Here is a 26558-nt window from a genome sequence, read left to right as displayed (position 1 = left end):
TGGATGCGCTTACAGAACTATATGACGCTTGTAAAGTTTTGTGTGCTGCAGGAGGAAAGAAGAGAAAGACAGCCCTGAAATGACCCACAATCTGGGATACTGAGATTCCGGGACCTTCCAGTCCAACTTCGAGTTTGAATCTCCCTCAGTTACACTGAAGCTGCTTCATTTCAAGGCCTGCTTTCAGAACTTTTCCAGAACAGCCATCTTACTTATCCAGCCCTTCAGACTGTCATAGTCAAGAGGTCAGCTAAGAGATGAACTTTCTCAGCACAGAGTGACTGGCAGGCAAATCCCAGCTACCTCTACTCTGACAAAGCCAACTTTTCCTAATTCCCCTTGGGCCCCAGAAGGGAATTCTTCACCCCAATTCAGCTGGAAGAAGACGAGGAAGATTATCTTCCCAGTTCCTTATGTTGGGGTGGATGGTTCTGGTTATTCTAAGAACACTGGATATGTTTTCTTTTAAGGGATACTATACAAATGTAGCTTTGGGCAGGGGGAACTAGAGAATTTAAACTCAGGGATTGCTATCTTTCCTTTCCTCCTTTCTATCCTTCTTAGTTAAAAAGAAAAGGGGGGGTGATATAGTAATACATACAAGTTAGAGAAATAGACAAACAGGGATAGATTAGCAAACATACTCTTAAACAAAATTTTACAGCTATATCTTACATTGATAGAAATGTTTGTAATTGATACAAAGTTGAAGCTGCAATCTTTTCGTTGGTATAGAATGCATTTTACACAAATGCGAGGTTTTCTTGGTATACTTCCTTATTGATTTATAATTGAGATTAATATTGCTACTTTAACATTAGCATTGTGCCTCCACTATGCATCTAAGAATACAAGTCTTAGACACAGTCCTATAACTGCTATCATACATTATTTTTAGTTGATTAACCAGAACCAGCTAAAGACCAGATTGCAAAGTCATGGTTCTGAGTCAGTTTAGATGGGTTTTGGAAATTCTTCTATTAGAGAGGGCCAACGGTAGTCTATGCTTAACAGTTCAGAAACACCTATGTAGATAGGAAATCTTCAAGGGCACCAGAAGTCCACTGAATAACCCGATATGGACATTTTTTTGTATAGATCATTTGACTAGAGACCTGTCTGCCCCTGACAGGACCCCTTAGACTCAAAGAAGAAATTGAGCATCAATGGAGTTGCTCAAATCGTGGTGACACAGCCACTGAACAAATTGCTTCAATTCATCTACAGACAAAACACTGTCCAGAAAGGGACAAATTATGCAGAATAGTTGATTGATAATCTCTGCCAAGGCAGGGTGATCAGCCCTTCAAAATCTGCATTCAAAGTCTGTCAGCTGATCCTGGGCCAGAAGGCTGAAGACTGATGCTCCGACATATTGAGGAATAGGGGGACTGTCCAGGTGATCAGCAGTCTCTATAAATTGGCTAAGCTTGGAAGCCATGTTTTGTGCTTCCCATATTTTCAGGTAATATTAATCATTCTTGGATTTCTGATGTGGTTGGAGACTGGAAGACTCATAGACAACCCAAGCGGTTTAGTATTGAGAAAGATGATAAATCTTGTAGGGTGGTTTTCAGGTGGCATAGGATCTAGAACCAGGATATAATCAGGTATAGTTTTTAGTATAGATGACATGGTTACTGAACAAAATTGATGCACTGGGTGATGAGTGTATTGTTGGTTTTATAAATTACAGAATGGTAATAAACTTAGTTCACATATGTATAGGGAAAAGGTTTTTTAACTGGACAAAAAGTGGGAAATGTTGTGGTCTGCCTTGTAGTTCTCTCTGAATTAGTAAAATAAAGGCAAGAGCTCGAGATTTGGGCAGAGGGAGGAGTCGGGAGCGAGAGGGGAGGAGTCAGGAGAGGGGAGGAATCAGGAGGGGGGAGTCAGAAGGGGGAGGAGTCAGGGAAAAAAAAGGAAAGAAGTGAGGAGAGAGTTGTCATGGGAGAAGGAGAAGCTGGAGACCAGGCAAATAAAAGGTGCAAGGGATGAGGGATTTGGGAGCTAGGAATAGGACAGTGTAGGGTGGATCTGCCCAATCTAGACGCTGGATTGTTTTCATATTAATTGAGTTGCATTTTCTTTGTACTGGCCGATTCTGGTTGGAGAGGAAACTGCAACAAACTGCAACAGTTACATTAGGAAGGTTGAGACCCTCTCTTCCTGACCCCTCTAAGATATGCCTGTCGATATGGACTGGAGATATAATCCCTTTTATTCAATCAGGCAAATTCAGAAAAACCAAAACACCACCAAAAGTTTATGAAGGATAAACAGCCACTGCACCCACATTGTCAGGACTGCTGACATCTTAGACAAATGATGTCAAAATGGAAATCACGTCACACCATGACCATCCCCCTAAGTGAAAAGCAGAGGAGAAAAACCAGTTCCTTGTTGGTGGCACCAAGAGAAAACCATTGTCAGAATCATCAGCAAGGATTTTAAAGTCAGGATTCAAGCTTCGTCAATGAGAAATTTCCAAAACAAACATCCTGGTGAGGTAATAGAAGAAACAAAAGAAAATCGAATAGTAACTCACTGAATTAAAATGAACACTAAAAGTAGGAATTAAAGGCATGTCTGGGCAAGATGAACAATGAAGTGGACTTTAGAGCAGGCAGAAGGGGTGGGAGATGGCTCACTGCTTAGGAACACAGGATGCTCTTGCAGAGGATCAGGGTTCAGAGGATCTGATGGACTTTTTGGTCAAAACTCACACACACACACACACACACATACACATACACAAACACAAACAAACACACCCACACCCACTCACATATACACACACACATACACAAACACAAACACACACAAACACACACACACTCACATACACACACACAAACGCAAACACACACACACCCACTCACATACACACACACATACACACACAAACACACACACACACACCCACACTCACACTCACACACACACACACATACACACACAAACACAAACACACACAAACACACACACTCACCTAAACACACACACACATACACACACACACATACACACACACACTCACATAAACACACACACATATACATACACACAAACACACACAAACACACACACACACACACACACACACACACCATAGATATAAATTTAAAAAAAATTAAAAAAAGATGAAGCCAGGTATGCCCCTTTAATCCCAGCATTCAGAAGCAAGCTGATCTCTGTGAGTTCAAGGACGACCTGGTTTATACAGTGAGTTTCAGGCCAGTCCTACCTACATAATGAAACCCAGTGTCCAAATAAAACAGAAAAGAGTGTTCTATGTATTTCTGATATTGTAGGCAACAGAGAAACTATTAATACAGAGAACTTATTGTTGAGAGAATCAGTGGGCTGGAAGGGGACACCAATTCTCTGTGTCACTAATTCCATCACGGCCTCAGCAAGAAGCAAGAATGGGTACAGCTAAAAGGGAAGCAGGGCGATTATGAGCAAAGCTGTGGACATGGATCAGCCTATCAGCAACAGAAGCAGGCAGAAAATCAGCTGGGATGAGATGGCGTCACCAGCCAATGTCTCTGACTGACAGTCCCTAGTAGCACCAGGATGTTCTTTTCCTTCAAGTACCCCTGGACTTTTCAGATACTCAGAAACCACAGAACAAAGTATGGCAAATGCCTCAGAAAAGATGTCCTGTGTTACATATTTGTTTATACAGGCTTCATGTAGCCCAGGCTGGCCTCAAACACACTATGCACCCGAGGATGATTTTGAACTCCTGGTTCTCCTCCTGGTAATGGAACTCTGAGCATGGACCACCACACCAGGCTGATGAGGTCCTGTAGGTGGAGCCCAGAGCTGTGTGAGAGCCAAGTGAGCACTCTGTCCACTGAGCTGCATCTCCAGCCCCTCGGGATGTGTTCTGCTAATACAACGAAACTAAAATAGACGTCTTCAATGAGAGACAACAGGAGTCTCCCAGTCCAGAAACATTAAATCACACATTCACAAGTAATACAGATGTCAAGAAATAATGAAACTATGTAACAGTAAGAAAAAAAGAAGAAGATAGGAAACATACTATCAAAATGTGTGAGACATAACTGTGAAGGTGCTAAGTGGAAACTTTATTTACAACACTAATTCTTAGAAACAAATAACAGCAACCTAAATTTTTATCTACACTAGAAAGTAAGAATATAATTAATTCAATGAAAACATAATTGTTAAACTGAACCCCAAAACACTAAAAATAAGAAATTAACAAAAAAAAGCCAAAGAAACACAATTAGTTTTCTTTTTTAAGCAAAGAATGGTATTTTGTCGTCTCGATTAGACCTAGATAGAAAAATATAAGGATATAAGGTCCATTCTGTTTGGCGATTAAAAAAAAAAAAAAAGAAAGAAATTGCCGTGTTTTAGAGCCTATGCAGAACACTGAACCTGGTTCCACAGACAAAAATTTAGAAAAAAAAATTCCTCGTTTAAACCCTTTTTAATGACAGTGTTTATACTCAACTTGTCTCTCCTATAATCTGTTTAATATCAGACAAGATTTCAAGGGATGCCATATGGAGATTGTGCAGTGTTGAAATGAAAGCACAGCATTGTATTCCCAACACAGACTCTGGATGAGAACATCATTGTTTTTATCACGAGGAAACTAGCACAAGATCCAAGTCCAGTCTCCTGAGGTGTTGTCCCATCTTAGAGCCATTTCCTCAGACAGCACTTCCCATGTGTCATATTTTTCTTCAAAAATCGAAACAGACTTGTTTGCTGCCTCTTTGGTTTGCAGTGCTGCTAGGGAGATCCTGGACCATCAGAGATGACAAAAGTTTTCCTCTACCACCCCAAACTACAGCACTGGTATCAGTGTAGAGGAAATAGAGAGACAGAAACCAAAAAGGAAAAAAAAAACCTGTTGTTGTTTGGAGAAGATTTATGTAAGTAGGCCAAGCTGACCTTGGACATTCTATGTATCCCAGGATAGCCTTGTACTTATTCTGTAGCCCAGGCTGGCCTTGGATTTATGATGTAGCCCAGGCTGTCTTTGGACTTACTATGTAGCCCAGGCTGGATTTGAACTTGTGATCTTCGCGAGTATTGAGAATATAGGTATGCACTACCACACTCAGCTTTGTATCTGTTATTATAAGTGACTCAGCTGTGGCCCCTCATTTGCCAGCCTCCCTCAACATCAACTACAGCATCCACAATCACCCACTAGGATAAACCAATCCTTTAACTCATCTGTTAAGGTAAGACTTTACAGGACAGAGAGTCAGCAGGGTCCTCCTTCATATTAGAAAACATTTGTGTGGAGGGATTTGAGTGATTGTTTGAGTGAGCCAGTCATACCTCAACCTGGTTCTGATATTATGACCAAGACGGAAAAAAATAATAAGAAAACAAAATAAAGGAGATGGGGCCAACACCGGGACTTGAACCTTAGCAGCTGAGGAGATGACTCACAGGTCTCAGGTAAATGATGGGTAGGCTTTGTGACCCACACAGAATCCCAGTCCAGGGAGGTAGAGTTAGGGTAGATACCCAGAGCAAGATAGCTGTAAAGACTAGTCATATTGGTGAACTCTGAGTTTGACTGAGAAATGCTGCGTCAATGAATAAGGTAGAAGAGAAATGGATTAGTCCCTACATTATACACTGTGCATGCACATATGTACACACACACACACACACACACACACACACACACACACACACACACATACACAGGAACAAAACAAAAAACCTTGGACTTAAGGCATTGCCTCCACTGTAGTAGCACATAGTAGGAGGTGGGGATCTAAATAAGTGTTCCTTTCCACCCCCACAAAGACCAACATACTTATGAACTCTCAGCCCTGGATCTGTACAATCTGCTGAGGACTCCCAGAAGTTTAGTTTAGTCTCCTCGCTCTCTAACATGTTCTGGTGTTCTGTTTCAGGAATCCTGAGCTGGGGCTCAGCTGACTTGAGCCTCACTCACAGTCTTGCATCCAAGACAACTTTCAGATGCCATGTATTGATCCTTGGGATTCCCTGCCAAGGTACCCTGACTTGCATTTCTCACGAGGCCACGCCATGAAGCCAGAGAAAGTGCGGCTCTGCCATTTATTAGCTTAGTGTATTGGGAAATTGGCTCGATGTTTAAACCTCACTTCCCTCGTATATAAATGAGCAGGCGAACAATTCCAGTTCATCAGTTCTACATTAGGAGTGAGTTAGAAAAACACATCAAAATGATTAGTGCCAATGTGTTTTATGAGTGATAAGCAGTATTATTTATATGATTTGTAACATTGGAAATTATGGTACATGGAACGTAACGGTTTTCATTATCTTTGCACAGATGATGCGAGGAAAGCATCAAGGATGCAGAAATGCTTCCTTTTTTCCTTTATTTCCAAGAAGCATTTCTTTCTGGTCCAATTATTTTTTTAAAACTTACTTTCCACTCCATCTCCCCTTAGGTGATTAGGTTAGAACGGGGTTTGGTGAGAGGGGTTATAAAACGTTGTGTTACAGAATATATCTACAAGATCAACTGTTGAGTTCAAATGCAGGCAGCCTCCATGGATAAGCCATGCTCCCCCTGAAGATATTGATTTCTTTTCTTTTTTTATTTTCATTGATTTCTTGTGAGGGCTAGTCTAGGAGGAAAGAAACTCCCTCGAGGAGCTTCCTCCATCAGATTGGCCTTGACTATGTCCAGATGGCATTTCCTTGACTGTTCACTGATGTTGGAGAGCCTGGTCTACTTTGGGCAGAACTGCCCTATGCGGTGGGTCTGGACTCTGTAAAGGTAGTTGCATGTGAGCTTAGAAGCAAGCCAGTGAGCAGTCTCTGTAGTTTCTGATTCACAATCCTGTCTCGGATTTCCTTGATGACGGACTGGAACAGATAAGATGATATAAAGTTTTCCCTTCCCAAACTGGCTTTGGTGAGTGTATTTATCAGAGCAACAGAAAACTAAAATTTAGCAAAGATCACAGTGCCATATGTGGAATGTCTTCCTGAAAGTTGCTGACCAGCGAGATCCCAAAAGCCCTCACAACTTTATAGGTTGTTGCCATTGTTCTTCGTAGCCCTCCAGATCTTGATGGTAAGACCCTATTGCTGAGGACACTGAATCCTTTGGGTCACAGGTCACAGAAGGGTCAATGTAACGTTGAGGTGGAAGCATCCTTTTAATGGCTAGCCTTCATGGTTCAAGAAAGTTCTATGTAGGATTCCAGGGAAGAAAATCATCTACAACCTTACTCGGGGGTGAACCATTCAAGCTAAAATGTCAGGCAAGATGTGCCCCTAATGTGTTAGTGGCATCGCAGTCATGGGATTAACCAGTGGCTTTCCAATTGGATACAAGTCATATTCCACAAGAGCGAACACACACCAGGTTCTGTAAAGTCGTCAAGAACCGATGGTTAGGGTGATATAGTCCCTATGAAAGAACCTCATGCTAAATACATTGTCGAACTTCCTTCCAAACGTCCATATTTGTATCTACAGATCAGCATTGCACTCAGCTCTCATCAGAGAAGAAGCCTCTGACTACCATGGGCAGAGACGTACAACTGTTCAAAGTGCTGGGAATCAGTGGTGTTGGACTGTTCAGGTGGAAATAGGACAGCTAAGTCTTCTCCTCCACAGCTCAGAGAACATCATGAAAGAGTGGGTGGAAGGAATATAAGAACCAGAAGATGGGGAAGGGGACAGCAAAAGGATATCTTTCAGATTGTACCTAGTCATTGAACTCTTAAACTGATGGCGGCTATGGCCATGGGCACAAGACTGGGCCGCTCAACACTTCATCACAGATGGGAGAGGCCATAAAGACCCTCCCCTCCCTTGGCAATCAACATTTATTGGAGGAGGGTTCTATTCTGCAGGCTTAGATTTTTCAAGACCTACTTTAGTAAGAGTTTTTAAACCCTTTAACCTTCCTCTAGCCCACCACCCACCAGAGGTAGTGGAAAGGAAAGGACAATAGGGCAAACAAAGGATGATATGGACCTGCTTAGAAATTGTTCTCTGGGACGATTTCAATCTTCATCATCAGGATATCAGTTCAGTTGACATGAATCAACAGAGGTAGGTCGATCCACTTGCAAACACCATTCGCGAATCACCAAGGACAGTTCAACCCAGAAGAAATTGCTGAGCTCTTCCAATTGGCCTGGGTTCGAGGAGGCATCAAGAAGCCACCGCAATGTCACCACAAGAAGTTCTCTGGGGCTTTTCTCTCTACAAAGTCATGACAGACAATGGTCAGTGAGGAAGGAAAGGTGAACCAATGCCACAGCATGGTCAATGAAGACCAGAGTCATCAAAGTCCATTGAGCATCAGCGAAGAGTGTCACGGCAAGCCAATGCCGTGGTGTTGCCCACTGTTGTCCAGTGTTATACTCGAACCCTTTCTAAACATCACATGCCGTTTTCCCAGGCAGCTACCAGAAACACCATGGGATTGTTCTCAGCAAAACATCCTCCCCTAAGACAGTTTCCAGAACAACATCCATGACACAGTTGAGTCTCCAAAGAAACCAGAAATTTCTGCTTCACTCCCTTCTTCATTCCTGTACCCATAGATAAGTGGTTCTATTGAATTCCTCTGTACTCATGTAATTAATTAAACTTAGGGAATACACACAGAAAGGAGACATGAAAGATGAGGGGGGACTTATTCAGATTATCGGTGCCAATTGGAGAGGGAATGGCGTGAGAGAAGGGGTTGACCAAGGGTATGACAGAGGAGGAGAGGGAGGAAGTAAGGGAGAACTGAAGGATGGGATGGGAGGCTGAGTGACGGGGATTTGGAAGGGGAATTGGGAAGGGAAATACAGAAAAGAAATGACTAAAACTCATTATATAAGTATATGAAATTGTTAAACAAAAACATCAAAATCGTCTTTTTAAAAAAAATAATGTTTCTCTTTATAGAGGGTCAATCATTACAACTTAGGGCTTATTTTCTTGGATCAATTTGTCTTTAAGGCTTTTTTTTTCCTTCGAACAATTGTCAGATGTGAAGTTTTAGTTCGAATCAGTGCCGTGCAGTGTGTGACTGAAAAATCGAGTCAATAAACACTTTGTATTTATCGTCAAAATCCCAGTGAGTTCTCTCCAGTAATTTTCCTTTTATCACACTCCACCCACAGCCTTCCCTAATGCTGGCTGAATTAAGTACCTGCCACTGAATGGGACAAAGTTCTAACCGGTGGAAGTGGGAAAAAGCAACTAAAAGCAAACAAAGTAACAAACAGCAAAACTTCTTCCCTCTGTATCTGGGATTCCATTTTATGGTTTTGGTGAGTCTACTACACTGAACAAAATGAAAGAGTAGAGTCTGAGGTGGTGTTTAACTTAGTGAAGAAAGGCAGGCATAGCTGCAAATGGGGGGGATGCGGGGTAGGCTGTCAGGGCGGTTCCTCTCTTGATGATGTATGTAAACACCGAAGCTGAGAATGAAGAGAACCTTCAAGTGAAAACGGCGATGCCAAAATTTATGAACACAAGAGCGTTTGTATCACACTGACTGAACATTCACACAAATAAATCACACCGCACTTCTAGTGTGCGTGTTTACACACATCAAGTGGTGCTGTGTTTGGGGGCTGTATAAACAATGATTGTGTGTGACTGGAGAGGTGGCTTGGTAGTTGAGAACCGTTACTGCTCTTGCAGAGGACCTGAGTTCAGACCCTGGCCCCAACATGGTGGCTCACAAGCATTCATTACTCTTGTTCTGTTCTGTGCCCTGCTCCTGTCTCTTGTCTTGATGTATACACATGTATGCAGTTGCCTGGCCAGAAGTCCTGGTATGCTTTCAATTCTGGTAAGTTGATTGAACCCAAACTGTTTGCGTTACAAGCTTCGCTTGTAAATAATTCTTTTGGTGACCCCCAATTATATTGTACAAATGCCTCCTGCCTTTTACAGACATATTTGCAATCACCTTTGCTTGGAAAAAGGAGTTAATTGTTATGCCTTCTTTGTTTGAAGAGGAAGATCTAAGTCTACACTCCTCAGAGAAACAAGATATCACGTACTGTAGGAAGAAATATGCATCTAGGCAACAATAAATATTCCAAATACCCTGTGCAGTAAATTAATGTTTGGAAAATACTCTTATTAGTAGTATTATTAACCATTGTATTTGTTTATATTTCAAATATCACCCCCTTTCCATAAACCCCCTTCCACATATTCCTCCTCTTTGTCTCTAAGAGTGTGACTCCGTAAGCCCCATTCACTCTTTCCTACCCCTCTAGAATCGCTCTTCTCTGGGACATCAAGCATCCAAAGGACCAAGTGCTTCCCCTTCCACTGGTGTGAGATGAGGCTGTCCTCTGCTACATACGTAGGGTACCAGACCATGTATAATCTATGGTTTGTGGTTAGGACCATGGGAGCCCTGAGGGGTTCTGGTTAATTGATATTGTTGTTATTTAAAGTCTCCTTCAGGTCCATCATCCCTTCCCCTACATCGTCTATTGGGATCTCTAGGCTCAGTTCAATGGTTGGCTGTGAATATCTGCGTCTGTGTCAGTCATGTGCTGGCAGAGCTTCTCAGAGGACAGCCACACCAGACTCCTGTTTGCAAGCACATCTCAGCATCAGCAACAGTGTCCGGTTTGGTGTCTGCAGATCTCCTGATGGCCTTTCCTTCAGCCTCTGCTCCATATTTTCCCCTGCATTTCAACTAGACACGAATAACTCTGATTTAATAAGAGATGGGTGAGTGTCCCATCCTTACACTGTGGTCATGTCTATCTATTGCAGGGCGTGTCTTCAGGTTCAATCTCACTGTTGTTGTGTATGTTGGCTAATGTCATCAGTGTTGGGTCCAGAGAACTTGTTGGATCCTTAGTATCTGAGACATTCTAGAGGTTACCCCCATCCTCCAATGTTCCTTCTTTCTACACTCATTTTCCTGGTCCACTGTGCTTCTTTCCTGCCTCTTCCCACATCTTATCCTGCTTTCCTGTTTTTCCATTTCACTCCCCTCTCCCACACAGGGTCCTTCCTCCATCTGCCTCCCATGATAATTTTCTAACCCCTTGTAATTTGGATTGAAGCTGTCCCTCTTTGTCCTTTCTTGTTAAGCTCCAGAGTGTGTATGAGTTTATTGTGTATATTCTGAGCTCTTGGGCTAATTTCCACTTACAAGTGAGTGCATTCTATGTGTGTTTATTTGTGTTTGCGTTACTTCACTCAGGATGATATTTTCTAGTTTCATCCATTTGCCTATGGACTCCTTATGGACTCCTGTAATTATTTAAGGGATTTTTTCTGTTTTCTGTATAAGGGCTTCTATCTCTTTACATCTATTGTCCTGTATTTCTTCAATGGAATTATTTATGTCCTTTTAAAAATCCTTTAACAGTATCATGTTAAGTGATTTGAAGTACAAACATTTCTTTTTCTTTTCTGTTGTGTTGAGGGTATCCTAGCCTTGTGTTGGTGTGAGAACTGTGTTCTGATGATGTCATGTAACCTTGGTTTTCATTGATTAGTCTATTATACTTCCCTCTCACCATCTCGTTTTCTCTGTGGTTAGCTGGTTTTACTGTCTCTGATAATGGATTGATCCTCCTGTAACCTATGTGTCAGGACTCCAGGCACACTAGCTCTCTCCTGAAGGATCTTGTGTACCAAGAGCTGTGGATCAGGTTCAGCGACAAGGAATAGATAGAAACCAGAAGTATCCTGTAATAGACTGCCCTTCTGTTCCTGTGTTCTGAGGGCTCCAGGCAGTTCCCCCTGAAAAGTGGTAGTCTCTCCTGTGATCTTGAGTGTGTCAGCACTCCTGGAAGTCCAGCCATTTCCTGGTGGGATATGGGGAGAGAGAGATGAGGTACAGGTTCAGCTTTGTAAACACAGCTTTGGGTCCTCTTGGTTTTTAATCTTTCACTGAAAGAACTCACAAATTAAATTTGACTCCGTGACCAGTAAGCCCGTAGGAATCATCATCTCTTTGTATTTTCAGAGATGGGACCACAAATGATTGGCACCTGGCATTTTAACATGGGTGCTATCAATTAAAATTAGGTATCTTTTTCTTTCCTGAAAATTTATTCCTAGCAGAGATAATTACTCAGTCAACAAAGCATTGCTGTTGAACATGAAATAGACTATCATTGACAAATAAAAATATTTAGGCAATGTCATCTAGGTCATCGAATTGTAATATATTGAAGAACTCACATAAATAATTCAGGATGGTTTAACCAATGCATGGAATGCATGTTCATTAAAACAAAGAATAGTATAAAGTTTATTTTTACAACTTACTGAATGATGTAATAAATTATAAGTCTCCATTAATGTACCTGGCTCCATAATGATGGTATAGATTAGAAATGAATAAAAAGTATTATGAGCTTTCTCTTATAAAAATTGCATTACGATATACGAAAAAAGAAAGATGAATGCATAAATCAGTGTGTTGGAGTTGATTGTATGCAATAATTGAAGAATCTGTCTTAGAAATAAGGTCATGGAGATTGTCCCAAGAAATGACAGCTAAGTTAAATTAGATGAAAAATAATTGAACTATATTTCGGGCAATATTACTATAAATATAAGGTCAATAAAAGGAAAAGAACTTGCATATACAAAAAGTATATGTGATAGTAGTTTGTATACATTAAGTGCTGGAAGAGAGGACCAAATAAAGCTGAAGTTTGATATCACATATAGACTTACAGAAACAATATGAGAGATATAAATTTTTATTTATGGAAAATGTATAAGAAATCATTGAATAGTTATAAAAAGTTTGTTTAACTCTCTATGTTCATAATAAGGGACTCTGGTTACTTTGTATTATGAAATGATACACAGAATGATTTGAAGGATGTTTTTGAAGTCAATCTTGAAGTAGTGTCAGTTTTAAAGAAAAAGATTCATATCAGACACTTATGTTGGAAATAATGTGTTTGGTAGTAGACTGATTATGGGAGGGCCGGAAGAAAGAAAGACAATGTCTTGTTTTGAGAAAATGAAAATATGTTGGAGTTTTACTGTGATGTGGAATATTTCATGATAAGTGTATTTAGGAGAATTTTAAAGGAATATATTTTAGATCGATTTATTTGAAGATGCTTGAGAGAACCTCTAACTCACTAGAAATTCCTATTTACTGTTCCAGGTTTGGTGATATAAGCCATTACTCACACCATGAATAAATAGCTGCTATATAACCAAAAATTTCTTTAATAGATGTATTTTTTCACACTATATCTGGTAGTTCTTATTTCATTAAGAGCAAACCTATGGTTACATTACATGTTTGTTTAGTACATGCGGACAAATAATTTGCCGATTTACTTACTCCAAACATTTTGGATTGCAATTAGCATTTAATCCAACTTTAAGGGAGCTGACACAGCTGTTTGATTAGAATATAATAGTTCATGAATTTAAATTTCACAGAAAGAAGTGATTTGCTCATATTTTGTAAAGTTACAAACTCTAGAAGTGTAAAAATATATAATGAATATCTAGCTCTTCTACGTTTTCTCTTTAGTATTTTAGCGTGTTATGATATTCATGCAAAAATTCCTTACCAGATGATTTTAACTATAATATCCAGTACTGTTAAACATATGCACATTATTTTACAACTATGTATCATATATGATTTCAGAAAATTTTCATCAAATGAGCCAGAAATTCTTCCTGACTTCAACACAACATGGCCATTGGGAACAGAATAAACCACAAATAAGAAAATGGAGAAAGTGGTTGACACACGCAAAATTCTTGGTTTTAAAATTAATAATCATGCTAGTTATGGGATGGAGCTTTGAAAATAGAGCCAATGACAGGATGAAAAACACTGACGAAGAGTATTTAAATTAAATTTTTACTAAATAAAACAAAACAGTGGATCTGAAGGTAAGCAACATTTAACAAAATGACTCTGTTCTTCTGCCACTATTTATTCAATGCTTTGTTTTTTGTTCATATATATGTTCCAGAATCATCTCAATGATTCTGGTTAGTCTTAAATTAATGAACATGCAGTTCAACTGATTTAATATTCCACATTATTTTAATGTTCTTCTGCATCTATGGTTATAAAAATTATAGAGAATTATTTTGACTAGAATAAAATTTTATTGTTTCTTTATTATATGAGAAAAGCAATTATTTATAGAGAATGGATACCTGATATTTTCTAAATAATCTCAATAGAGTTTTAAACCATATATATTAGATCAATCATTCATACCTTCTCCAAATGAAACTCCTTAAATGTTACTACACATATAGTATGTAAAGAGAGTGATATATAGAAATAAAAACATCACCTATGCAGCCACAATCATCTATTATCCCCATAATGAAAGACAATACTAGGAAGAGAAGATGGTACAGATACACTGCAGGAAAGATCAGCATCTTTCAAAATGAAGATTGATTTGGAAAGTGATTTGAACTAAGTATAGTTAAGAATAATGTAAATAAGTTTAATGTTATGAGAACTAGTTTACCTGTTAGGGTTGCCTTATCTTTTCTTAACTTGGGCAGTCACCTTTCTGCTCTGTGGAATGAGACAGTCTCCACCTTCTCTGCCCTCACATATTTCAGTTTGTCACTTGGTCCTCAGGACATCCATATACCTGCCGATGAATTTTTCTTCTTGGAAATTTGAAATGTTCATTTTTCCAGACTTTGGAGGGAGGGTTAAAAGAAAATGGGAAGTGAGTGACATACCACAACTCTTCTGTATTATTATCAAACTGGGTTTTTTTTTGGGAGATGGGATACTTGAGGTGAGAAGAAAGGAAAGTTGCTGCTTTATTTGAAATATGTACTTATCTCATTCTGTGCCCCTGTAAAGGGCCCAGGCTTATCTGTCAGGCCTGGCCATGTTCCTGTCACTACTCCACAGCCTTTCTCATGCAGTTCTTAATTCTAGGTCCTGCTTGCCACTCTAGGTTTCATATTGACCAGATTCATCTAATTTCCCTGTGATCCTGCTCTGAAACATACGCACATTTTTTTCTTTTGTTTGATTTTCAAACTTTTAAATGTTTTTGTTATTTTTTGTTTAACCTGTTTTATGGAAGCCTTATAGGAGAATTACTCATGGATGTCTGTTTTGATTGGAACGAGAAAATAATGAAAAAAAAACTATTTTTAATTTTACAAGACATTTTCATTTCTAAGTATTTCTCTTACATAAACCCACCATGCTAGTTTATCTTCCTGTCTTATCCTGAGTTCCTTCTTCCCATTGCTTCTTGAATACTGCCTCTTAGGACTTACTGCAGAACCATAAATGCTCTCATACAGGAGGAAGGAGTTGATTCTTCTACACTTTTCTAACCCTTTTTTAGACGTATCTTCCTACACTCTTGAGCTATTTGAATTAATTTGGATCACTGTACTCAATAGTATAGTATTGTAGTGCTTGGGCCTTGAAAATATCTGTCATTATTCCCTTGTCATAGTTTTACAGCTCAGGGTTTGGCCTAGTTATATTTTGGAACCTTAGTCCAAGAAGTTTGTGAAATTGGAAAAAACCTAGACAGCAGCTATCAGTACTTTCAAATGGTATTTTAATACATGAGGGCTATAAAAACCTTTAATAAATCATGGAAAAGCAGTCTGAGATTCCTGTTTCTGCAAAGTACTTGAAAAACATGAAAGGGAGAAAGACCATGTCCCACTCACTTTTGTCTTCACATAGTGTGCTCAAATATGACTTTAGTTTTGGTGCATTTTCTGGTTAGAACGTAAAGTTGTTTGTGTTAGTTTGCGTTAATGATTTGCTTTTATTAATATACACTTTTGTTATTTTTTTTGTCTTCAACATTCCCATTAGGGCCATGGTTCCCCACTTTGTATAGATGAAAGTTGGGTTCAGTCCAGCTATTATTGTCCTGGGGAACAAATCACAATTTTGGGAACAAATGTTCACAATTATATACTTGACCATGGTTTGAAATTCTTCCTTGCCATCACTTTCTTGTATCAACATAATTGTTTACTTCCGCTCAATTAATTTTATTGACCACTCTATAATCCCATTATGTATCTGTGTGTAGGGGGAAAGGGATTCTTTAACTTTTTTGTGGTATGTGGTTTTATTCTTCCATAAATTATTTCCCACCACTACATGAGCACAGCACAATACCTGGCATTATTGCTTGCTGGGAACATTGTGGAAGGGTAGTGTGAAATTCATCTCTGTTCTTTGTTTCAGAGATTCTTATTTTTCATAAGTAATCCATCCTATTGAAATGGCTAATTAATTCTTGTATTCTTCTTCATATATGGCTGCTGCTGTGAATAAATTGCATTTTAACATTGATAAACAATAACAAAATCCCATAAAGGCAAGAACATACATAAAGAGGGAAAAGTATTCACAAAGAAAAAATGCTTTAAAATGGAGAAAAATATAAGCAAAATGAGATCAAAAGTTATAGTCAGAAATTATAAAATTAAAAATTTCATTATAAAATTATAAATTTGTAAGGTTGGATTTTTTAAGTTATTAAAATAACTTCTGTTATTTTAACCATATCTGTTTAGTTTCAGTTTCTATAAATTGTCCGTGGTTGAGAGAGCAGAATTGACGTTTCCAACAATTTATTTTGTGTGGTGCAATATTTGCTTTGAGCTATAGTTATGTTTCTTTTATTAATTTAGGTGTCCTTGCATTTGAAACATAGTTGTTCAGTATTGAAAGTTCATCTTAGTATTATTTTTTCTTTGACAGTATGGTTCGCTTCCTTATCATTTTTGATAACTTTTTGTTATTTATTATTATAATTATTATTTTTATTATTATTTTTATTTTCACATTTATAATAATATATTATTATTATTATTATTATTATTATTATTATGTGTCTACTTGATATTTTCTATGATTCTAGTACTTTAACAGGTATCTCTTTCTGATTTGAGGAATATTGTTCCCAGAAAATCACATACAAATAGTTATTGTAGTTGATTTTATTTTCATGCTTCTCATAATGTCCTGAACTTATGAATCAGGGACCCTGCCTCAGTTGGTTCTGATTGGAAAATAGAGATATTGATAGCCAGTGTCTAGGCAGGGCAGACAGAGCAGGAGTTTCAGGACGCTTGGACAAAGGTCCAGAGTGGAAGAAGGCATGGAGATTCTCCAGGACAGACTTTCAGGACAGAGAAGCAGCTGACATAGAAGAGCATGAGAATAAGCAGACCCAGGTGCGCTGCTCAATGTTGTCCAGGGCAAGAAAGATGGGATACAGATTTTAGCAAATAATAATGTGGGAATATCTGTGGTAGATAGTTTAGCCACTCGGAGGTTAGGAAGTGACCTTGCCATTGAGTTGTTAAAGGCCTAGAAAAACATAAAGACTGTATGTGTGAGGCCTCCATGCATAAGCCCCCTATCCCTATCCTCTTCCACTGCCCTGTCTTCTTCAAAGGTGTTTCCCCTCCGCAAAAACATCTGCTTGCTGCCTCCCCAGCATGCCATTGTATTTACTGGAAGATCTAGCCTTTGCATGACCAAGGGCTTCTCCCATTCGTATAGAACATGGTCATCCTTTGATACATATGCAGCTAGAGCCACCAGTCTGTCCATGTGCAGTCTTCAGGAAGTGCTTTAGTCCCGTGGAGCTCTGGTTAGTGACCACTGTTGTCCTCACTGGGTTTCAAGGCACTTCAGCTCCTTTAATACTTTCTCTATCTTCCCCAAAGGGGACCCTGTTCTCATTTCGATGGTTGGCTGGAAGCATCAGCCTCGGTATTTGTCATGATCTGGAAGAGCCTCTCAGGAGACAGCAATATCAGGCTCCTGTGAGCATGCACATGTTGGCATCAGAAATATTGTTTAGGTTGGGGGCTGTATGCATGTGGGCTGGATCCCAGGTGGTATAGGCTTAGTAGGGTTATTCCTTCAATCTCTCCACTAAACTTAATCTCCATATCATGTCCTATGAATATTTTTGTTTCCCCTTTAAGACAGACCATCCTCACTTGGTTCATCCTTCTTCTTGAACTTAAAGCGGTAATTGAATTGTATGTTGTGTAATTAAAGGTTTTGGGGTAGTGTGTATGTGTGTGTGTGTGTGTGTGTGTGTGTTGTTTTTTCTTTTGTGTGTGTGTGTGTGTGATGTGGATGCCTAATTCATGATGGTATTTTATAGTTTCATTCATATGCTTATGTATTTCATGATGTCATTGTATATGATTAGTGAGTTGCACTCAATTATGTAGATGAACCACATTTTCTGTATCCATTCATGTGGTCAAATCATCTGGGTTCTTCCTAGCTTCTGGCTATCATAACTACAGCTGCTATAAACATAGTACAACATGTGTCCTAGTTATATGTTGGGGCATCATTTGGGAATATGCCCAGGAGTGAGATAGCTAAGTCCTCAGCATATACTATGTCCAATTATCTGAGGAAAGCCCAGAGTAATTTCCGGAATATTGTACCTCATTCCAATCCCTCCAATAATGGAGGAGTCTTCTTCTTTCTCCACATTGTGACCAGCATCTGCTGTTAACTGAATATTTGATCTTAGCCATTCTGCCTGGTGTATCTTTTCATTTGCATGATTAATAATGATGTTGAACATTTCTTTATGCATTTCTCAGCCATTCAAAATTCTTCTGCTGAAAATTATTTGTTTAGATCTGTACCCCATTTATAATGGGGTTATTTGACTTTCTGGAGCATAACTTCTTGAGTTCTTTGTACATATTGAATATTAGTTCTCTTTCAGATATAGGAGGGCAAATGTCTTTTTTCAAGATATTAGTGGCCATTTTGTCATAAAGACAGTGTTTCTTGCCTTACAGACACTTTGCATTTTTACAAGGTCCATTCTGTCAACTCTTCATCGTAAAGCATAAGCCACTGGTTTGGTGTTCTCTTCTAGAAATTTTCCATTGTTATCATGTGTTTCAGCTTTTCGCCACTTTTTCTTCTATTGGTTTGTGTTTATCTCTTTTTTCTGGATGCCCTTACTCCACTTGGACTTCAGCTTTGTACAGCGTGATAAGAATGGATGGACTTACATTAATTTACACACTGACATCTAGATGAACCAACACAGGTGTTCTACTTGCCTGTCTCTGTACCAATACCATATTATTTTTTACAGTGTTGGTGGGTATTCAACTTGAGGTTAGGGATGTTGATTTCCACAGAATTTCTTTTATTTTGAGAATAGTTTCCACCTCCTTGGTTTTTTTTTCTTATTCTAAATGAACTTGCATATTTCTTTTTCTAACTGTATGAAGAAATTTGTTGAAATTTTCTTAGGGATTGCATTGAATCTGTAGATTGCTTTTAGCAAAGGGCCATTTTTGCTACATCAATATTGACAATCCATGAATATGAAAAGACTTTCCATCTTCTGAGATTTTCTTCATTTATAGAAATTAAATTCTTTTCATACGGTACATTCCCTTACCTATTTGAGTTACACATAGGTATTTTTTGTTATTTGTGATTATTGTGAAGAGTGTAATTTCCCTAATTTCTTTCTTGGTCTGATTATTCATGGAAGGTTACTGATACGTTAGATTTAATTCTATATCCAGGACTTTGCTGAAGTTGTTTCTCACGTGCAGTATTTCTCTGGTGGAAATTATGGAGTCACTTAAGTGTACTATAATATCACCTGAAAATAGTGGTATTGACCTCTTCCTTTAATATTTGTATCCCTTTTTACTCCTTCTGTTGTCTAATTGGTCTGGCTAGCACATTGAGTACTATATTGAATAAGCAGGAAGAGAATGAATAGCCTTGTCTAGTCCCTGATTTTGAGGGAGAACTTCAAGTTTCTCTTAGTTTAGTTTGATTTTTGGCTACTGGTTTGCTGTCCACTATGTTACTGTTGTTGAGTATGGGCCTTGAATTCCTATCATTGTATGACTTTGGCTATGAAGGGGCGTTTTATTTTGTCAAATGCTTTTGCAGCATCTAATGATATGAAAATGTAATTTTCTTCTTTCAGTTTGATTATCTAGTGGATTATATTGTTGGAATTACATATTGAACTATCCTTGCATTCCTGTTATGAAGTCTCCTTGATAGTGATGGATGATAATTTTGATGTGTTCATGGATTTGGTTTCCAATCATTTGGTTGACTATTTTTTGTCAATATCCATAAGGGAAATTGGTTTGAAGTTCACTTTCTTTATTGGGTCTTTGCATGCTATAGGTATTAACATAACTGTGGCTTCATAGATGGAATTGGATAGTGTTCCTCTGTTTGCATTTTGTGGAATATTTTGTACAATAGTGGTATTTGGTTCTAGGAAGTGCGGATAGAATTTTCCACTAAAATCATCTGGTCCTGGGATCTTTTCCCAATTGGGAGCATTTTAATAATTGTTTCTAATTTTTTCGGATTCATGGTACAGTTTAGATATTTTATCTGACCCTGACTTAACTTTGGTAACTGCTCCCTGTATAGAAAATTGATAATTTGATCCAGATTTTCTACTTTTCTTGAATATAAATTTCAGTAATATGGTATGATGATGTTTTGAATTTCTGCAGATTCTGTTGTTTTATTTCCCTCTCATTTCGGATTTGGTTATTTGGATACTTTCTCTGTGCCCTTTTGTCATTCTAGCTCAGGTTTATGTACCATGTTGATTTACCCTTGGATCCAGCTCCTGGTTTTATTCATTATTTGTCGAGTTCTTTGTGTTTCTCCTTAGTTGATTTCAGACCTGAGTTTGATTATTTCCTGCCTTGTGCTCCTCTCAGGTGAATCTGCTTCTTTTTGCTTTTGAGCTTTTATATTTGTTGTCAAGCTGCTAATGTATGCTCTCTCCAGTTTCCCTTTGGATGCTCTCAGAGCTCTGAGTTTTCCTCTTAGCTCTCCTTTCATTGTGTCCCATAAGTTTGTTTGTTGTACCTTACATTTCCTAAAATTTTAAAACATTTTTATTTTTTTAATTTTTTTCTTTAGTTCTTCCTCTACCAAGTTATCACTGAGTAAAATATTGGTCAACCTCTATGAGTATTTGGGCTTCCTGACATTTTTGTTGTTATTGAAGTCCAGCCTTAGGTCATGGTCGTGTGAGAAAATGCACGGGATTATTTCACTCTTTGTATCTGTTGATGCCTCTTTTATGACCAACTGTATGGTCAGTTTTGGAGAATGTGCCGTGAGTTCCTGAGAATAAGGTATATTCTTTTGTTCTTGGATGAAATATTCTATAGATATTTCTTAAATCCATTTGGTTCAAAAGCTGTTAATTTCTCTGTGTCTCTGGTTTCACTTTCCATGATCTGGCCATTGCTGAGTGTGGGTTGTTGAAGTCTCCCACGACTATTTCATTAGCCTGAGCTTTAGTTCGGTTTCCTTTATAAATTTAGGTGCCCTTGGATGTAGTGTATAGATATTCAGGATAGAGAGTTGATCTTGGTGGAATTTTTTCTTTGATTAAAATGAAGTGTCCGTCCTTATCTTTTTTTTTCTTTTTTGATATCTTTTGGTTGAATTAGATACTGGAATGTATCCTGCAGGATGTTTCCACAGACCATTTTCTTGGAAAATTGTTTTCCAGCCTTTTATTCTGAGATACTATCTGTCTTTGTCACTGAGCTGTGTTTCTTTTATGCAACAAAATTCTAGTTCTTCTTTATGTATGCAGTCTGTTAGTCTATGTCTTTTTTATTGGAGAATTTTGCTTTGATGCTAAGAGATATTAAGGAATAGTTATTGTGGTTTTCTGTTATTATTGGTAGAGGTGGAATTATGTTTGTGTGACTCTCTTCTTTTGGGTTTGTTGCAAGAGGATTACTTTCTTGCTTTTTATGGGGTGTAATTTCCCTCCTTCTGTTGGAGTTTCCCATGTATTATCTTTAATAGGGCAGGATTTGTGCAAATATAGTGTGTAAATTATGTTTATCATAAAATACTTTGGATTCTCCAGCTGCATTGATTGAAAGTTTGGCAGGGGACAGTAGCCTGGACTGGCATTTATGTTCTCTTAGTGTTTTATAAAATCCACTCTGGATCTGACTTTCATAGTCTCTGATGAGAAGTCTGGTGTAATTCCTATAGGTATGCCTATATATGTTATTTGACTTTTTCCCTTAATGCCTTTAATATTCTTTATTTTTCTTTGTGCATTTGGTGTTTTGACTATTATGTAAAGGGAGAAATTTCTTTTTGGTCCAATCTATTTGGAGAAATGTATGATTCTTTTATTATTATAGGCATTTCTCCCTTTAGGTTAGGGAAGTTTTCTCCTATAATTTTTTGAAGATATGTACTGGCTCTTTTATACGGGAATCTTCACTCTCTTTTATACCCATTTTTCCTTTGGTTTGATCTCATTGTGTCCTGGATTTCCTGGTTGTTTTCCATTAGGAGCTTTTTGAGCTTTACATTTTCTTTGATGGTTGTGTAAATGTTTTCTACAGTATCTTCTGCCCCTGAGATTTTTATCCTTTATCTCTTGTAATCTCTTTCTGATGCTTCTCTCTATGACTTCAGATTTCTTCCCTAGGTTTTCCAACTCCAGGGTTGTCTCTCTTTGTGCTTCCTTTATTGATTCTATTTCCACTTATTGATCCTAGATTTTTTAAATTCCTTCATCTGTTTGACTGTGTTTTCCTGTAATTCTTGAAGGAATTTTGTGTTTCCCCTTTAAGGGCTTCTACTTATTTACCTGTGATGTCCTGTATTTCTTGAAGAGTTTTATTTGTTCCCTACTCAATGTCCTCTATCATCATCATGAAAAATGATTTTGAATCCACATCTTACTATTTCAGTTTGTTGGGATATCCAAATATTGCTTTCTTTGGATAAGGGAGCTCTGATGATGACAAGTAGTTTGGTTTCTGTTGCTTAGGTTCCTGTGCTTGACTCTGGCTATCAGGTTTTCTCCGGTGTTTCATGGTCTTGCTGTCTCTGATGGTGGCATGACCATCCTGTAAAACTCTTTGTCACTGTTCCTAGAGACTTCTTTTCTCCCACCAAGATGTGGGTACAGAGATATGTAGGACCAGATCAGCAATGGGTGCAGGCAGAAACAGGAAGTGTCCTGTCCCAGACTGCTCTTGATTTCTGCGTCCTGAGGCCTCCAGCCTGGTTGCTTGGAGCAGAAGGGTTGGTCTCGCCTGTGTTCTCAGTTGTGTTACTTTTCCTGGCCACTGGCTTCCATCTCTGGACACAGGTAGATACTGGAAGGATCCCCTCCCTTACTCTCCCAAGGTTCCTGTATCCATAGGGCTCTAAGCAGCTCCCTCTCAGCACAGGAATGTGAGCAGAGGTAATGGTTTCCCCTAAGTTCTCAGAATTGTCCATGATTCTGGGAGTCCAGCTTTCTCCCCCTCCAATTTTGGGTACAGTGAGCTATTGTAGTATGTCATCTCTGGGCGCAACCAGAAACAGGAAGCTTGTATCTTCTTGATAGTATCATCCTAATAAATTGAAATATCAAGATAGGCATTTCCAGTATATGAAATAAATATTGATGGCGTTGTCATGGGGAGGTGAATACAAATAGATACAAAATACACTTGAATAAGTGTATTAAGATACATCCTGACTGGAATCTGTGGAGAAGAATGACAGAGTCTGTATTATATAAAATGGATTATGAAATTGAGTGGAAAAATTCTTCTAATAAACATAATATAAATTTAAATTGAATCTTCTTCATCATTTATTTATATAACACATCTTCACTAGGCATCTAGAATTTCATCAATTATGATACATTAAGGATGCAAATAAGAAAAAAAACGAATCTTCCATAAACAGGCATTTTAGATTTTTGTTGCATCTTAACCAGAACCATGGATAATTCAGAGAACTTAGGGGAAAACATTACCTCTGCTCCCTTAATGTAAAGGGAGAGAAAGAACTTAGAGTGTTGTCAAACATGTGCTCACAGGTTCTTACTTATATAATGGGTCCATGGTCTTTATTTTCAGTGAGCTTAGTTTTGGTGGGGGTAATCTGAGATTGAATTTTGTAAGTTATTTCTGTGTTTTTAACTTATTTTTCTATATCATTTATCTTTAATAAAGATTTATATTTTATTCAGTTTGTTTATTTTATTTATATTTCATTTCAGCATTTCTGCTGACAATAGATCTCTCCAAAGTAAATGAACTAAAGAAACCAATTTTGATATTTTACTAACATACCAGATTACCGCAGACGATGTGGCTATTTGATTATAGGAGAGCACTAACTATGCTTCCTTTGGTATAGAATATGAAGATGAAACCAAAACACAAGTTAAATAATTCAAATAAGGTATTAGCTATAATGGTGAATTTTGTAATTGGATGCATTCACTATCATTATAATTAGACCTGATATGATGTAGAGAATTACAAAGAGCTAATATGTGACTATTTCAATACAAACACCTAATATACAGTGACTAATTTCAGTTTCATTGACATTTTGGTTGGGTCACAAGCCTTTAACAGCTGAGGTATTTTTGTAGCCTCTTATGTGGAGTTCTCATGCACACTAAATGTATTTACTCTATAGTATGCAGGAGAGTTCACAAAGCATATATAATATAATAAACACAAGAAAAATAAAATTTCATAGCCATAATCATAGAAAGATTATTTGTCCTCAACATTTATGCTTGCATGTCAGAACAGGATTCAATGTACAATTGACTTAACACTCTTCCAGGCAAGCCACACATCCAGGGAGGGGCTGATGTGAGCGGATCCACACTGAGTTGTAGTGACCTAAATCTGAGCTGTTCTCGCCATACTGAACGTGTTACCTTTCATCCTCTGTGGCTGAGACCTTGTATGAACAATCCTAAGAAACCTTGGCTCTCCTGTTCTATCTGCAACTCATTAAGTCTCTCAGAAACCACGTTAGGAACCCCAGTGTGTTCCGTTACCATAACCTTTCTCTGCCTGAGGCATCTCATCTGTAAAATAAGAATAAAAAGCCTCTTTGTTTAACAAACACTTAATGTTGCTGAGACCCGGGAGCTGTCCTGGGTGCTGAAAACAGAGTACAGCCAGACACAGGTTCTGTGCTCATGAGAGTTAAAAGCTGAGCTGGGAGAGATGCATAATCAATACGATCATATATGTATATAATAAAGAACTTGGTAGTGGAAAAGCTTGAAAGAAAGAAAAATAAAACAAGAAAAGAACAGAGAATCAAAACAGAAGGTACAGGTGTGGTTAGACTGGAAATCACGCCCACTGCAAAACAGGCAGTATGGCACAAGTTCACTTCTGAAATAAATAACTCTAAAGATCAATTCTGTGCTCAGAAGAAAAAAAGTGCCTATTAAAGATAAAACTTTTAATTTTTTTTCCCAGACAAGATCTAGTGGAATTGCTAACCATCTGGACTAATTGAAGAAATCTTAAAAGGGTGCCACAGAGACGACATAGTAATGAAGAATGCAAACTGCTTTTACAGAAGATCTGAGTTTGGATTCAGGCTCCCGTGTCCTGTGACCCACAACCACTTGTTATTTCAGCTCCTGGGGATATACCGCCTCTACTGGCTTTCTTGGACATAGTGCTTATATGTGTATACACAAACACACACACACACACACACACAAACACACACACACACACACACACGTTCACTCACAGAGATAATTAAAAATTAAAAAGTAGACTTTGAAAAAGAATGTTATAGAAGAATCATTTAAGGAGACAAAATAATGAGTCAGAAATTGATATTCATACACAGAAATCAGTGCATGAGGAACAGGGCAATTAAAACATGACTAAAATTAACATTTTCAGTCATGATTGCTCTGTAACATGAAATAATAGCAATATATGTTCACATCTGAAGTAAATATAAAATAGACAGCAAGCTAGAGCAGATGGGAAGGAGTAACTGGAAATATAAGATTCCACGGGCTACGTATTAATACATATAAATTAATACAAATAAGGAAGTATTTAAGTAGAAGTGAGTCTGCATTCTTTGACACATATTGTAAATACCAGGTGTGGTGGGAACACATAAAACAAGTGTCTTAATTTTTTTTAATATATCTCGATGCTGAGGAACAGGGATACCAGAACATCTGCTTACATCCTGCTACTAGAAAAAGAGTGCCCTCATCTTTAGTGCCCATTCTTGGGAAGGTGAATAAAAAAAAAGCCGGGTTATGACTACTGGGTTTGAAGAACATGTGGACTGTGACAAGTTGGTATCCAGAGTGACTGCAACATCCACAAAACACAGTACTGGAGAGAACAGTGAGAGATTCGAAGAAGATCACACTGTGGGCCTCCTTCTGCTGACTCTTCTACTAACAAACTGGGACAGGTAATTCCCCACACATTCCAGGTTCACATAAACCTTCCTCTCTTGCCATAGAGATCTCGGATCTTCCACTTTTCCAGGAATTTCTGGAACTACCCAAATGTTTCCAAGGATCTATAGGTCTTTCCACATTTGCCCAGGTGTGCAAAGTCTTCCCACAGATCCTGAAAAGAAATCACACTCTCCTCTTCCAGAAGGAGTGTTTTTTTTTATTCCATCTTTATTAAATTGGGTATTTCTTATTTACATTTCAAATGTTATTCCCTTTCCTGGTGTCCAGGCTAACATCTCCCTA

The 26558-nt window shown here is 38.2% G+C and overlaps 1 long non-coding RNA gene across 1 annotated transcript in view; it reads left to right on the top strand.

Moving 5' to 3' along the window:
- LOC134484276 (uncharacterized) overlaps nt 1-25601 on the top strand; it is a 40637-nt gene extending 15036 nt beyond the window's left edge. The window contains exons 2-3 of the long non-coding RNA XR_010061687.1: nt 13631-13881; nt 25291-25601. This is a non-coding gene — a long non-coding RNA (uncharacterized LOC134484276). The remainder of the gene's footprint in view (nt 1-13630; nt 13882-25290) is intronic.
- The last annotated feature ends 957 nt before the right edge of the window (nt 25602-26558 follow it).

This window comes from Rattus norvegicus, chromosome Y (assembly GCF_036323735.1).
Source record: "Rattus norvegicus strain BN/NHsdMcwi chromosome Y, GRCr8, whole genome shotgun sequence".
Classification (NCBI taxonomy): Eukaryota; Metazoa; Chordata; class Mammalia; order Rodentia; family Muridae; genus Rattus; species Rattus norvegicus.
Note: the sequence above shows the minus strand (reverse complement) of the source record. Positions and strands in the feature narration are given on the sequence as shown.